The sequence below is a fragment of the Esox lucius genome, chromosome 9 (genome assembly GCF_011004845.1).
Source record: "Esox lucius isolate fEsoLuc1 chromosome 9, fEsoLuc1.pri, whole genome shotgun sequence".
Lineage (NCBI taxonomy): Eukaryota > Metazoa > Chordata > Actinopteri > Esociformes > Esocidae > Esox > Esox lucius.
Genome location: NC_047577.1, coordinates 6101077 through 6116721, shown reverse-complemented (window position 1 = coordinate 6116721; position 15645 = coordinate 6101077).

Sequence of the window (15645 nt, the reverse complement as noted above, 5' to 3'; positions counted from 1 at the left end):
GGGTATCGGGGGGGGCGTTGGGAAATCGGGAGTAGACGGGGCAGGAGGCAGGTGGGGAGCTACCTGTGCGGGCAGGGCCAGGGTTATTCTCTCTAGCCTTCGCAGCAGGCATTCGTTGGCCTCCTGTTGGCGCACTCTCTGCTCACGGAGTTCCTCAGCGATGCCGTGGAGTGCCTCCTCGTGTCGACCCACGACGACCCCTTGGCAGGCCACTGCGTTGTGTAGATGTTCCAACTCCGCTGGGTCCGACATGGCCAGATCGTTCTATCACAACGATGAACGGGTGGGGACCCAAATGCGGACACAGAGGCAGAGGAGGGCGGTCCAAAGTATTTATTGAACAACCAGGCAGTGGGCAGGCTCGTAGTGGTGGACAGGCAGGGTTCGTTATCGGGCGTTCAGATGGTCGAAGGTACAGGAGTGGGCAGGCAGGCTCGTGGTAGGGGACAGGCAGGGTTTGTTGTCGGGCGGGTCAGATGGTCGAAGGTACAGGATAGGGCAGCAGGCTCGTGGTGGGGGACAGGCAGTGTTCGTTCTCGGGCGTTCGGATGGTCCGAAGGTACAGGAGAGGGCAGGCAGGCTCGTAATCCCGGAAAACAGGCAAGGGTCGTACCGGGGGAATAGAAGGACAGGTAGACTGGCTTGATGAACACATAGAACGCTAGAAAACGACTGTACGGGACAAGACGATCTGGCAACTGCCAAACAGAGAACAGGGTTTAAATACACGTGGGCTAATAGGGAACCGGGAACACCTGGTGAGGGGCGGGGACAAAACAACAGGTGAAACACATCAGGGGTGTGACAGTCAGAGAAGGATGTCCTTCAATATGTTCTTTCCCACTTCCCTGTGGTTGTGTCAGCGGAGACAGAAGTCCGATTTAAAAAATTTGGTGGACTAAAAGGTGCCTGGATACATGGGGTCCTAGACTGGACTTAAGCAATCATGAATTATTAAAAGCCTTTAGTCCTCTGATTGGCACAGGCATGACTGTCAATGATGGTGAAGTAGGTACAAGGCATGTGCGAGTGTGGTCAAATAAATATATTTTCCAAAACTATTTGAATGAGAAACGGGGATCAATGGCAAGGCGTAGAGTCTCGGTCTTCAATGGACCATTCCATTCTGGCACGGTAACACCTGTGTTGGCAGAGTTATGAGAGAGCCCTGAGCTCTCCCAATCAATATCCTCAATTTGGATTCCCTAAAACCAACAGAAGATAGTATTAATGAATTGTTAACATACATCATCTTGTAATGCAACCCAATTTCATCAGCTGTAGCTATTCTTTTCGGATATCACTGACATACTATGTATTAGATGACATCATTTCATACATTAATAGTAGGATATTATTATTAATATTTATTGTGGGACTAATAATAATTCCAAATAGGAGATGTGAGCTACAGAGAGGTAGCTGGTAACATAATCTAGAAGTGGTAAGGTTGAAAGTAGTAGGTTTCATTGCAAAGAAATGTTAATTGCTTTATCATAAACAGATTCAATCATCACTGATTGCTATGGATTTCATGTCAAGTTGATATGAAATGTGATGGAGGCGATGGATGAGGAACCACCAAAATTAAGGAATAGTAGCAAACCAATTATATTTGTTATGTGACTACAAGCCAACTAGGTTATGAATGTAACAATATTGCCAGATAGGTTTCCTATACCATGTTAACAGTAAAAACTAATTTGTAACTGGTTGGATCATGCCCATAATCACTATAATGTTAAGTTTCACCTTGCTCAACTTTGTGCAGATCACAGCATAAGTTGGTCAAAATGTATCTCCAAAAGAACAGCTGGTTGTTTTAAGTCACAGGTGGGACTGGCAAGTTAGCTAGCACGATGCCTTCTATTTCTAGATCTTCTTACTAAGTTAACCGGTACTTATCTGAGCTAACGACATGATCACTGTCACTAGATATAAAGAAATCATTGACTTTCACTCGGTGCTATTCACTGACAGTAAAACTTTTTGAAAAAAATGTTATTGTACGCACTGCTGTTTGTAGACTAGCTCCAGCGCTCCTTGCTGCGTTGCTAAAATAATAGCTGAAACAATGCTATTGTGCTAGTCATAAATATAGAACAATGGTGCTAGCTAGTCGTCTAATGTAATTGTAAACATGATTTGTGTATGCTTGCGGACTAAACGAAACGTTTCTACAAAACAGCTATAACATTAACGACAATTAAACAAAAGATCGTTAGATCGTAGATATGTTAAATTGTAATTACCGGAGAAACGTCCTGGGGGACAGGTGACCTGGATAGCCTACTGTGTCACCCGCCTCTGGATGTTCACCTTTTCAGAGACAGAAAGCAAACAATCATGTTGAATATTTGGTTTACCTTTACCAGCACAGAGGTACATAAGTACTCACAATGATAATGAAATCTACATGGAAACTTAAATATTACCAAATAAAAATTACAAAGTGGGATGTTTTCCATATTCCAAAGAAAATGTATTGCAAAAAGTTATTCAAGTAAATGGCTAGCTATATCAATATAAAACAAAATATTAATACAACAGGCACTATATAGACCACAATACCATATGGCACTATTACATTTAATATAAACATGACTGTTTTTACACTAAGTTGACAAAATATGATGTTATTATATAGTGGCAAGCACGGTTTTCTAGCTACTAGCCCATATTTTACTGTAGCGCTAGCTAGATAATGCTCACAACAAAATAATGAAAGCAGTACTGGATTGCTAGTTTTAAAAACCATCCCTTTTTACTTTCCCTGCAAATACGGAGAACAGCCAGCTTTCTTTCGAAGAGTAAATGTGCTATTTTAGTGTTCAAGTCAACCGGAATTAGCTATGCATTCAAGTAAAATGAATAGGGCTAGTGCTATGGTGTAATTGCCCTGAAGTTTATGGCCTTACATTATGCTAGCACCTGCCAAACACAGCGACCAGACACGCTTACTACTCTCCCTCCCACTCAGTAAGCAATACCCTGACGGTGTCAATGACAATCACAAGGAGTAGTTAAACAATCACGCTGAAGACATGACCAGTCTACCTTGGCGGCGGCTAGCACTAGTTACGTTTGCAACAACATTTTCACCGAAAGAAGAGGCAAACGTTTAGAAATAATAAACACCAGGCAAAGATGTTGTTACCAGAGCTAGTAGGCCACCATAAAAAACCCGGGATATTAGCTACTGTGTTTGCAACGTCGAGAGAAATTTAATTTCCCCTGTTTCTACAAAACAGATATATAATTAACGACAGTTAACAAAAGATCGTAGATATGTTAAATTGTAATTACCGTATTTGTCCCAGCCGAATCCATGGTGGTCACACCAGTCTGGGCGTTCTGGGTCAAGGCCGGCCACTGGCAAAGCAAGAGCTTCTTCCTTGTTTCATGTACTATGCTCCAAAACGTATGTGCTGATTTGCCCAAGAGGAGTCCTATGCGCCAATGAACGCTATCTATCGATCTGCGCTCGATTGCTCTTCCTTCATCCTCCAACTACCCGGATGTCTGTCTCAGTAACTTGAAATTGAATTTGAGAACTGAATCTGAACTGAATCTTAATGATGATAAAGACTTTGAGTTCCGTGACGTCGCCGGTATGGCGCAGCCGGGGCCCCACCCTGGAGCCAGGCCCGGGTTGGGGCTCGTAAGCGAGCGCCTGGTGGCCGGGCCTTTCCCCATGGGGCCCGGCTGGGCTCAGCCCGAACGGGCGACGTGGGGCCGCCTTCCCGTGGGCTCACCACCCACGGGAGGGACCATAAGGGGCCGGTGCGAAGTGGATCGGGCGGCAGTCGAAGGCAGGGGCCTAGACAACCCCGATCTCTGGACACGGAAACTAGCTCTAGGGACGTGGAATGTCACCTCGCTGGCGGGGAAGGAGCCTGAGTTAGTGCGTGAGGTTGAGAGGTTCCGATTAGAGGTAGTCGGGATCACCTCTACGCACGGCTTGGGCTCTGGAACCACACTCCTTGAGAGAGGATGGACTCTTCACCACTCTGGAGTTGCCCATGGTGAGAGGCGGCGGGCTGGTGTGGGTTTGCTTATAGCTCCCCAAGCTCTGCCGCCATGTGTTGGAGTTTACCCCCGGTGAACGAGAGGGTCGTTTCCCTGCGCCTACGGGTCGGGGATAGGTCTCCTCACTGTTGTTTGTGCCTATGGGCCGAACGGCAGTGCAGAGTACCCGACCTTCTTGGAGTCTCTGGGAGGGGTGCTGGAAAGTGCTCCGATTGGGGACTCTATCGTTCTACTGGGGGACTTCAACGCCCACGTGGGCAACGACAGTGACACCTGGAGGGGCCGTGATTGGGAGGAACGGCCCCCCTGATCTGAACCCGAGTGGTGTTCAGTTATTGGACTTCTGTGCTAGTCACAGTTTGTCCATAACGAACACCATGTTCATGCATAAGGGTGTCCATCAGTTGCACGTGGCACCAGGACCACCCTAGGCCGCAGGTCGATGATCGACTTTGTTGTCGTCTCATCTGACCTGCGGCCGTATGTCTTGGACACTCGGGTGAAGAGAGGGGCGGAGCTGTCAACTGATCACCACCTGGTGGTGAGTTGGATCCGATGGCGGGCGGAGGAAGCTGGACAGACTCGGCAGGCCCAAGCGTACTGTAAGGGTCTGCTGGGAACGTCCTGGCCGAGTCTCCTGTCAGAGAGATCTGTTAACTCCCCACCTCCGGCAGAGCTTCGACCTGGATCCCGATGGAGGCTGGAGATATTGAGTCAGAGTTGGACCATGTTCTCCACCGCCATTGTCGAAGCGGCCGCTCGGAGCTGTGGCCGTAAGGTCTCCGGTGCCTGTCGAGGCGGGCAATCCCCGAACCCGGTGGTGGACACCGGAAGTAAGGGATGCCGTCAAGCTGAAGAAGGAGTCCTATCAGGCCTGGTTGGCTTGTGGGACTCCTGAGGCAGCTGACGGGGTACCGGCAGGCCAAGTGGGCTGCAGCCCGGGTGGTTGCGGCGGCAAAAAACTTGGGCCTGGGAGGAGTTCGGTGAGTCCATGGAGAAGACTATCGGCTGGCCTCGAAGGAGATTCTGGCAAACCATCCGGCGACTCAGGAGAGGGAAACAGTGCCCTACCAACGCTGTTTACAGTAGAGGTGGGCAGCTGTTGACCTCAACTGAGGATGTCATCGGGCGGTGGAAGGAGTACTTCGAGGATCTCCTCAATACCCGCTGTCACGTCTTCCATTGAGGAAGCAGAGGATGAGGGCTCAGAGGTGGACTCGTCCATCACCCGGGCTGAAGTCACAGAGGTGGTCAAGAAACTCCTCGGTGGCAAGGCACCGGGGGTGGATGAGATCCGCCCTGAGTACCTCAAGTCTCTGGATGTTGTGGGGCTGTCTTGGTTGACACGCCTGTGCAACATCGCGTGGCGGTCGGGGGACAGTGCCTCTGGGATGGCAGACCGGGGTGGTGGTCCCTCTTTTTAAGAAGGGGGACCGGAGGGTGTGTTCCAACTATAGGGGGATCACACTTCTCAGCCTCCCCGGGAAAGTCTATGCCAGGGTTCTGGAGAGGAGAATACGGCCGATAGTAGAACCTCGGATTCAGGAGGAACAGTGTGGTTTTCGTCCGGGGCCGTGGAACACTGGACCAGCTCTATACCCTCTACGGGGTGTTGGAGGGTTCATGGGAGTTTGCCCAACCAATCCACATGTGTTTTTGTGGATTTGGAGAAGGCATTCGACTGTGTCCCTCGCGGCATCTTGTGGGAGGGTGCTTGGGGAATATGGGGTCCTGGGTCCTTTGCTAAGGGCTGTCAGGTCCCTGTACGAGCTGAAGCAGGAGCTTTGGTCCGCATTGCCGGCAGTAAAGTCAGACTTGTTTCCCAGTGCATGTTGGACTCCGGCAGGGCTGCCCTTTGTCGCCGGTTCTGTTCGTAATTTTTATGGACAGAATTTCTAGGCGCAGCCAGGGGCCGGGGGGTGTCAGGTTTGGGGACCACACAATTTCATCTCTGCTCTTTGCGGATGATGTTGTCGTGTTGGCCCCTTCTAACCAGGACCTTCAGCATGCACTGGGACGGTTTGCAGCCGAGTGTGAAGCGGTGGGGATGAGAATCAGCACCTCCAAATCCGAGGCCATGGTCCTCAGTCGGAAAAGGGTGGCTTGCCCACTTCAGGTTGGTGGAGAGTGCCTGCCTCAAGTGGAGGAGTTTAAGTATCTAGGGGTCTTGTTCACAAGTGAGGGAAGGATGGAACGGGAGATTGACAGACGGATTCGGTGCAGCTTCTGCAGTAATGCAGTCAATGTATCGGTCTGTCGTGGTGAAGAAAGAGCTGAGCCGCAAGGCGAAGCTCTCGATTTTACCAGTCAATCTACGTTCCTACTCTCACCTATGGTCATGAGCTTTGGGTCATGACCGAAAGGACAAGATCCCGGATACAGGTGGCCGAAAATGAGCTTCTCCGCAGGGTGGCCGGGCGATCCCTTAGAGATAGGTGAGAAGCTCGGTCACCCGGGAGGAGCTCAGAGTAGAGCCGCTGCTCCTCCCACATCGAGATGGGGTTCAGCTGAGGTGGCTTGGGCATATTTTTCGGATGCCCTCCGGAAACGCCTTCCTGGGAAGGTTGTTCCGGTCCCGTCCCACCGGGAAGAGACCCCGGGGAAGACCTAGGACACGCTGGAGGGACTATGTCTCCCGGCTGGCCTGGGAACGCCTCGGTGTCCCCCCGGAAGAGCTAGAGGAAGTGTCTGGGGAGAGGGAGGTCTGGGCCTCCCCTGCTTAGACTGCTGCACCCGCGACCCGGCCCCCGGATAAGCGGAAGAAGATGGATGGATGGATGGAATCTGAATAGTGAGAAGTGAATGTGAAGATATATAGAGAGTTTAATTTTCAGTGAGTATCAAATTTTATTGGACTTCGGATCCAAACGAATAAATTCAATTTCAAATTATTAAATTCAGATTCAGTTTTTCAATGCAATTATTCAAATTAAACAATACAATTTCAAATTATGTGATTCAAATTCAGTTTTTCAATGCAATATTCAAGTTTAGCAATTCAAATTCAAATATAAATAATTCAAATTCAGTTTCTGGTGGCACATATTTCAGCCCATAGGTGTGTGACAACCGCCCCAAACTACTAAACTGGTGTGACTAGACAGACAGTATGTACACTACATGCAGTTATGTATACCCATGGGGGTCTCACCTGAACCTATTTCCCTGTTACATAAACAGTATGAACTGAAACAGACACAAAACTACCTGACAGGAGGGACGAAAATGTTGCTTCAAGTCTCCACCAAAACAAGACACTGCGTGTCAAACAGACATAACTACAATGCCGTCCCTCGCTTTGACGGCTGTTATGTAGTCAGCTGTTATAAAATAAAAGTCATTATACCAGTACACAAATAACCTCATAGTCTAAGGCAATATTACCTGCTGACCAACAGTGCTTCATAGACCAATATTTGAATAGGTGACATTAACAATAAAGTGTGGATGACCTGAAGATTCTTTGAGGTTATTGCATTGTAACTTATAAAACAAGAAACCATAACATTTGTAAATATATCTCAAGTTTGTAGTCATCTCACAATTGTTCCATTGGTATTAAATGCTTTATAAATAGTTTGAATGGAAATACCGGGAAACTCAGTAATTTCTTGCGGTTTCTTTATTACACATCTATAAGCAGTTAATGAACAGATCCCAACCGCATCATTAAAGGTTAATAATAGAACCTTAAAAGACTCTTATGTATCTTAGTGGCCCTAACTAACTACTCCACGTATCCTCTAACCCTGACTAATACAAAGGTGTGTGACAACCGCCCCAAATACTAAACTGGTTACCAGCTTTTGTTTTCGGTAATGGTCCAACACGATCAACAACCACATGTTTGAAGGGTTCAGCCCATGGTGGGTATGGGACAAAGAGGATCGGGAGGAATTACCTGGTTTGGTTTTCCAGTTACCTGACCGGTGTGGCATGTCTGACAGTACTGAGCCACATCCTGTTTTAAACCGGGCCAAGATAAATGTTGCAGAACCCGATCATAAGTCTTGGCGACCAAATGACCAGCCCACTGGTGAAAGGCTGTCGGAACCAGTATTTGGTAAATAGCATTCCAATCTCCACCGGTGTCACCCTGGGATGTCCATTTGCGCATGAGGAGATTACCATCAAAGAAGTATGCCATGTTTTTCTTCTTTAAGCTCCTCCACTGAGACAACACTGGAAAAATATTTAGCAAGGCTATTGTCAGACTTTTGGTCAGCAACCAGCTGCTCACGAGTTACTGGTAACTGTTTTGCATCAGCAACACGGTCCACTGTAATGGACTGTAGTTTACAGTGTGGATTTCACTCCTGTCATCACATTGACCTGGTCTCCTCACTTTAAACGTTGTGGTGAAAGAGGCCAGGAAACGGCTCTTCTTCCTATGCCGATTAAGGAGATTTGGTATGGAGAATATGAGACCGGGTCAAGCCGGGTGTTACTCAGTGGCCCAACAGGTTAAGGTTAGAAAATGCAGACTCAGTGCAAAAAATTCAAGTGTCTACTAAAGACTCATCTCTACAGCACGGGTCTATGATTACGTGTTGTCTGGTCCAGGGGTGTGAAGGTGACCAGAAAGGCTTGATACTGTTTTGCCCAGTTGGGCAAACTGAGATGCCCTCTCATCGCCATTGAGATGCCCTCTCTCCAATGCCATTAATTCGGGGGCAGAGTCACTGGCTTGCTGTTGTTTCTCCGTTGCGTCCCTCTAGCATTTGGAGTGAACTATAGAGTGGGCAATACTCCGGTTCCGGTTGGTGGTGTCCCTTTGGTTGATGTTTGTCAATGTGGGTGGATTGACTTCCTGCCTGTCAGGCCCTGTCCAGGACCTCTCTGGGGAAATGCCTCTAGGGGAATGATTCTAAATGTTCCTTGTCTCCTGCTCTGTTAAGCTTAGGAGGACATTAGGGTCTTGGCTCACACCTCTGGAGTACCAGGCCGAAAGACTTGTTGCTGTCCCTGTCCAAAGTCCTCCTGGTTGTGTTGCAGATCAAGACGATACTTGATGATTCCGGCTGCCACCATTCCTCCCCGGATTGTCCCTGTACATCTGATAATGCTTCTGACCTGAATTAGGTTTTATAGACTCTGGACACAGCCCACATGCATTTATTTTTTACAATTTGTATTCTTAAAATGTTCACCTGGCACAGCCAGAAGAAGACTGGTTCCTCTCCAGGTTTCTTCCTAGATTTTGGCCCTTTTTAGGGAGATTTTCCTAGCCCACTATGCTTCAACACTCTTGTCATGTCCTCTTTCTGGATAGGTGTTTTGTAAAAGCACTTTGTGACAACTGCTGATGGTACAAACACCGTTTGTGATGGACCAGCAATGGTCCGACCTGTATACACAATAAGACAAGGCGCTGCTCTATGACGTGCCTAATGGCAACCATGTTTGGAGCACAATCTGGCATCATCATGCGCAGGCTGACATACCCAAAAGAAAACAAGCCCTATGCCAATCTTTTAATGGAATGTCAGGAACGAAAACATGAGTCGCAAGCTTTTAACCGTTCTGAATCTATTAATAGAAATATACACTATGCCACTTTTTCCACGGATCTTGGATTCTAAGGTTAATAAACGATGTGGCCCTAAAAGGTAATGTAATTATATAATGGCCACCCAGAGTCAGAGTTTGGCTCCTCTCTAGGTTTCTTCCGAAGTTCAGACCTTACTAGGAAGTGTTTCCTAGCCACTGCAAATCTATTTATTTTAGCTGCTTGCTCTTTGTTTTTTTTTGGCTGTGTATCTGTAGGACTAAATAATTCCCAAATATTTGTTTGATTTAAGCCAAGGGATTCCTGTTTACTGTTAAAACTGCTGTCTTTAAGCAAACCTGTGGTAAAGTTGCAGGTGCCTGCAGGTCAACAACAGTTACAAAAAATGGAGTGCTACACTGCACAAGTCCAGGTCATCTGTGATGTTCACAGTGAGGTACTTAAAACTGTTTAACATCTTCACTGTGGGCCTGTCAGTGTGGATTGGGGCATGTGCATTGATCCCCTACTGCCTGTAGTCAACTGTCACCTCTGTAGTTTTGTTGAGGTTAAGAAAGAAATTGTTTTCCTGGCACCAATCTGTCAGTTCTCTAACCTCCTCTCAGAAGGCAGATTCGTCATTGTTGGAGCTCAAGACTAGCGCAGGCTTGTTGGGCAAGGAGTTGTTATGGGTCCACAGTCGTCGGTGAACAGGGGGTACATGAGGGGACTGAGCACTAAATTAAAGTCAATGTAAAGCAACAGATGTCCAGCGTTTCTGATATTCATCACAGCACAGGTATCTGCTTTATGGAAGCAACCACCTCTTCTTGCTTTTTGTAGCTCTAACCTCTCAAACATGCTTTGGAGAAAAGGGTTAGTAGCCTCACAAGGATAGAGATTGTCTTTTAGTATTCTCTCATCTACCTCAAGTGTCTGGGGGTCTCGTATATGGAAAGCCAGTGTCACATGGTCCCAAACAAAAAACTCATGTCTATTCATTAGTCTTGTTTCAAATGTCCCGTCTTCATTGATGATCAGCTCATTTCTATGGGTTTGACATATTGCCTCTGCATGCCAGACAATCTGTCCGTTTCTATAAGCACATATTCCCTCATTATCCTCAACAGGAAGACGTGGATACCCATCAAACTCCTCCACCTCTGCACTATGGACAACCACTGAGTACATGATCTCCTGTTTGTAAACTGTGGTTTTATAGATTCTTAGGACAGGCATCGTTCCTCCACAGATCTGCTCTTGGTACATCTGCATGAGATCCTCCAAGGGGAAGGTGAACTTGAAGTTTCCATACCGAGATCCCTCCTGAAGACTGGGATGTCGTGAATTGACTCAGGAATTGATGGTTTTCTGGGTGAAGGGATTTCTTTCGAAGGAAGCGATTATTTGCAGCTGCAATTTCCTCCTTGGCGATGTGAAGACCCCACCAGATGAAACCGCCTCTACCTGCTTTCAATCCACTGGAATTCATTATTCTTTCAGGCCTTTTAATGTTGTGATGTGACAGACATCCTTCACGTGAAATTCAGGGTGAGGGAATAGCGGAATATCTTTCTGTATGTATTTATTTTCTGGGATCATTGGTCTCAAGCTGTTAATATTCAGATGCTGTCCTTCAACAACAAACTCAGTTGCACCTCTATTATTTGTTCGCAGGCATTTTCTTCCCTGAAAAGGAAAACGCTTACAATTAGCAAGATCTTCATTTGATGAGATTAAACACATGGAATCATACTGATGCAGTACAGTTTGAATAGCATTTCACTATAAACATCCTCATTTCACTATTACTATAAACATCCTCATTTCACTATTACTATAAACATTGTCATTTCACAAGACCTCTAGGTAACACTTTATTTAAAGGCCCATGCGCATAACACATTATACATGTACTAAGAATAGTTATAGACACTGGTAAATACTTTGATTGTTGTATACAAATACTAATAATGCATTATATGGTGTAATTATAACGACCTATATATACAGAAACATGGTGCTTCACAAACTATCCTCAAGGATCATACAGCATTATAGTTATCAACACTGGGATTCATATAAAAGAAGGGGTCAATGAGCAGAAAATCACTATTAGTGAATCATAATCTATTTCATTGTGTGCTATAGAATACCTACACGCCACTGTTATTTAATCTTTGATTGCTTTAGGTAAAGTGATGATAGGTATATTCACACAAACATAATAAACCCTAAGAAACTACTATAGCATAAAAAATTGGTCATTGTCTGCATTCACTAATGTGAAACATGCTGCACATTTCATATTGACACAATACAAAATCTTTCATACTTGGTTTTATTCAACAAGTTGAATAACACAAATTACAAACTTAAGCACCTAGAGTTTGCAAAACATTACAGCAACTTTGAATAGGACCGGGTTTTATGTTCAGATGAGAACAAAATATATATATTTTTTTCTCATTTTAACCATTAAATGGGCTGTACTGAATGTAAGGGTGATTGCACAAAGTATTAAATGAAGCATTGGCAATAACTGTGACCAACATATTCATGAAAATGTCTTTGATTATAATTTTATTTTCTTTTAATTATTTTACTTTGACTGAAGGTAAAATGTTTCTTAATATTCTTTATGAAATAGGATTAACAATAATATTTAATATTTATTACTAATATTACCAAAGGTGCCAATAGTATTGGAGGGCACCGTAAGCCATTGGTGGAACTGGTTTGACAACATTGTTCTTAGTATATAAATAAGCCTATGGTACAGTAAAATAGTTGAATTTTATGAATGTTGTTTTCCTAAAGATAGCATATGCCCAACTTGCTAAAAATCCCCTTTCCCCAGGTACCAAATCAGCATAGGTTAGAGAAGGTCTAGACAACAGCAAACAAGACAGCACAGCCATTGATACTCACGTGAAACAGGTCAGCACCAGAACTTGCATTACGATTTGGGAAAAGATAGCAAAATAGAAATTGAATAACAAAATAAATCAAACTCAGTAATCTCTTGCGGTTTATTTGTTATAAATCTATAAGCAGTTAATGAACAGATCCCAACCGCATCATTAAAGCTTAATAAAATATGTTCCAAGCCTATCTTCAGTACATTTGAGTCATTCTATGAAAATGCTCCTAAGTAACAAGGTTGTAGGAACCGGTTTAACAAGATTGATCAGGTTATCCCTCCTGCTGTTTCACAGTAAGCCATTTTCTCGTCTCTTCCGGGTGTGTGTAATGTGTTTGTACAGTAGCCCAATAATAGAAGCATTTGGAAATTCTTGTTTGGCACGTTCGTCCATGATATTGCAATTATAATTCATGTTATGTGTTTCCATTAGCTTAATTAAGAAAATGAATAATGGCTGAGCCTTGACCTAGTTCTTTAGGTTATATATTTTCAAGTCCCTATACTTTAATTGAAAAAAAATCAGATACAGCGAGGGAAAAAGTATTTGATCCCCTGCTGATTTCGTATTTTTCCCACTATCCAGGTCACCTGTCCCCCAGCACGTTTCTCCAGTGGCTCACAGGACAGGGCCACATTCCTGTCTTACCAGAAGAGAAACTTCAGTCTTTGTGCAGTTCAACCACACCTGTGACATCCTGTATGGTTCACATACAGTTTGCTACCCAACAGTCGCTGCATGTTTTAATACAATCCACCTACCTGTTAAGCATATGCAAACTTCTACTGAGTTCAAACAAGTGATGACAGAGGCCTTCCATCTAGGGCAGGCATTTCATCAGGTTTAAGTGAAATGTTTCAGTTTCAAATATGCATATACAGCCTATCATCAAAAAGTTGATTTATTTCAGTAATTCCATTCAGAATGTGGAACTTGTATAATGTATACATTCATTCCACACAGACTTATATTTCAAGTGTTTATTCATTCAAAAAGTGAACCTTGTATAATGTATACATTCCACACAGACTGATATATTTCATATATTTCTTTTAATTTTGATGATTATAACCGACAACTAATGAAAATCACAAATTCAGTATCTCTGAAAATTGAATATTGTGAAAAGGTTCAATATTGAAGACACCTGGTGCCACACTCTAATCAACTAATTAACTCAAAACACCTGCAAAGACCTTTAAATGGTCTCTCTGTGTAGTCTACAGAACTAGACTATCATGGGGAAGACTGCTGACTTGACAGCTGTCCAAAAGATGACCATTGACACCTTGCACAAGGAGGGCAAGACACAAAAGTTCATTGCTAAAGAGGCTGGCTGTTCACAGAGCTGTGTCCAAGCACATTAATAGAGGCAAAGGGAAGGAAAAGATGTGGTAGAAAAAAGTGTATAAGCAATAGGGATAATTGCACCCTGGAGAGGATTGTGAAACAAAACCCATTCAAAAATGTGGGGGAGATTCACAAAGAGTTGACTGCAGCTGGAGTCAGTGCTTCAAGAACCACCACGCAAACATATGCAAGACATGGGTTTCTGCTGTCGCATTCCCTGCGTCAAGCCACTCTTGAACAAGACACAGCGTCAGAAGCGTCTCGCCTGGGAGAGGACTGGACTGCTGCTGAGTAGTCCAAAGTTATGTTCTCTGATTAAAGTAAATTTTTCATTTCCTTTGGAAATCAAGGTCCCCAGAGTCTGGAGGAAGAGAGGAGGAGGCACAGAATCCACGTTGCTTGAAGTCCAGTGTAAAGTTTCCACAGTCAGTGATGGTTTTGGGGTGCCATGTCATCTGCTGGTGTTGGTCCACTGTGTTTTCTGAGGTCCAAGGTCAACGCAGCCGTCTACCAGGAGGTTTTAGAGCACTTCATGCTTCCTGCTGCTGACCAACTTTATGGAGATGCAGATTTCATTTCCAACAGGACTTGGCACCTACACACAGTGCCAAAGCTACCAGTACCTGGTTTAAGGACCATGGTATCCCTGTTCTTAATTGGCCAGCAAACTCGCCTGACCTTAACCCTATAGAAAATCTATTGGGTATTGTGAAGAGGAAGATGTGATACGCCAGACCCAACAATGCAGAAGAGCTGAAGGCCACTATCAGAGCAACCTGGGCTCTCATAACACCTGAGCAGTGCCACAGACGGATCGACTCCAAGCCATGCCGCATTGCTGCAGTAATTCAGGCAAAAGGAGCCTCAACTAAGTATTGAGTGCTGTACATGCTCATACTTTTCATGTTCATACTCTTATGTCTTAATTAATATTCTAATTTTCTGAGATACTGATTTGTGATTTTCATTAGTTGTCGGTTATAATCATCAAAATTAAAAGAAATACATGAAATATATCAGTCTGTGTGGAATGAATGTATTCATTATACAAAGTTCACTTTTTGAATGGAATTACTGGGAAAAAAAACTTTTGATGATATTCTAATTTTATGACCAGCACCTGTACATTCAGACTCAAATAGTAATAGATAAGATATTTGTGCAGTCTTTTATTTCATTTTTTGTCAAATCCAGTTTGTATATGTTAACCCAATTCACTGTTCATGGGTGTATTAAATGACCCAGTGTGCATGGCTAATTGATTTGATATTTTAGATCATAAATCATTGTTAGCCACATTGAATGTTACACCACAAAAAGCATTTCCATATGTGCATCGCACCATTACAATGTTTGTCAGTATCACAACGATGAACGGGTGGGGACCCAAATGCGGACACAGAGGCAGAGGAGGGCAGTCCAAAGTATTTATTGAACAACCAGGCAGTGGGCAGGCTCGTAGTGGTGGACAGGCAGGGTTCGTTATCGGGCGTTCAGATGGTCGAAGGTACAGGAGTGGGCAGGCAGGCTCGTGGTAGGGGACAGGCAGGGTTTGTTGTCGGGCGGTCAGATGGTCGAAGGTACAGGATAGGGCAGGCAGGCTCGTGGTGGGGGACAGGCAGTGTTCGTTTCTCGGGCGTTCGGATGGTCGAAGGTACAGGAGAGGGCAGGCAGGCTCGTAATCCGGAAAACAGGCAAGGGTCGTAACCGGGGAATAGAAGGACGGGTAGACTGGCTGATGAACACATAGAACGCTAGAAACGACTGTACGGGACAGACGATCTGGCAACTGCCCAAACAGAGAACAGGGTTTAAATACACGGGGCTAATAGGGAAACCGGGAACACCTGGTGA